The sequence below is a fragment of the Chrysochloris asiatica genome, unplaced genomic scaffold, assembly GCF_000296735.1.
Source record: "Chrysochloris asiatica unplaced genomic scaffold, ChrAsi1.0 scaffold00153, whole genome shotgun sequence".
NCBI lineage: Eukaryota > Metazoa > Chordata > Mammalia > Afrosoricida > Chrysochloridae > Chrysochloris > Chrysochloris asiatica.
The window spans coordinates 1804067-1805109 of record NW_006408671.1 but is presented as its reverse complement, the minus strand read 5'-3'; positions in this window follow the sequence as shown (position 1 = coordinate 1805109).

Sequence of the window (1043 nt, the reverse complement as noted above, 5' to 3'; positions counted from 1 at the left end):
TCTCTATGAGTTGGCACCAACTTGATGGCACCTAACAAAACAACAACAGTATTTTCAGCTGTAGGATAAGCACTCAAGCACAAGATTGGTTAGCACCACATGACCAGTGGTTCAAACTCATCAGCTCTCCTCAGAAAAAAGCCTATACATTGTTGCTACAAGTCCGGACTGACTTGAAAGCATTTAACAACAACAACAACAACACACTTTCAACAAGCAGTGTTCTATCGTCTGCATATCCCAAGTTGATAATGAGTCTTTTTCTAATCTTGACGATTTGTGCTTCTTCATATAATCCAGTATTTTGGGGTTATTTTTTCAGCATACAGATTAAATGAGTATGGTGAAAGAATACAACCTTGGTACACACATTTCCTGATTTTAAACCATTCAGTATCCCTTTGTGTGAATGACTGCTCTTGTTTTATGCACAGGATCCTCATGAGAAAAATTAAGTGTTCTGGAATAACACTTCTTTGTAATGTTATCCACTCAGTTGAAAGGCTTTGCATAGTCAATAAAGTACAAGTAAATATTATTACGGTATTTTCTGTTTTCATCCAAGATCCATTTCACATCAGTAGTGATATCCCTCATTAAATATCCTTTTCAAAATCTGGCTTTGATTTCTAGCAGTTCTCTACCTTTGTGCTGTTAGAGCAGTTTTTTACCTGCATGTGATAGTAATAATATTATTTAATGATTTCAGGATTCCATTGGATCACCACTACTTAGAACTTTTCCTATCAGTTGGCCAGGGAGTAGTCTTCCAATTATCTTGGCATAGATGAATGAGCACCTCCAGTGCTGCCACAGTCTGTTGAAATATTTCAATTTTTATTCTGTCAATTCTGGTAGCTGGGCTTTCTGTAGCTTAGATTTCTTCCTTCAGTATCATCAGTTCTTGATTTTATGCTATCTCTTAAAATGACTGAACATTGACTATTTCTACTTGGTATGCAGACTTTGTGCATTCTGTTCATCTTTATATGATGATTTCTGCATCATTTCATCCTTTGTTGTTGTTGTTGTTAGGTGTCATC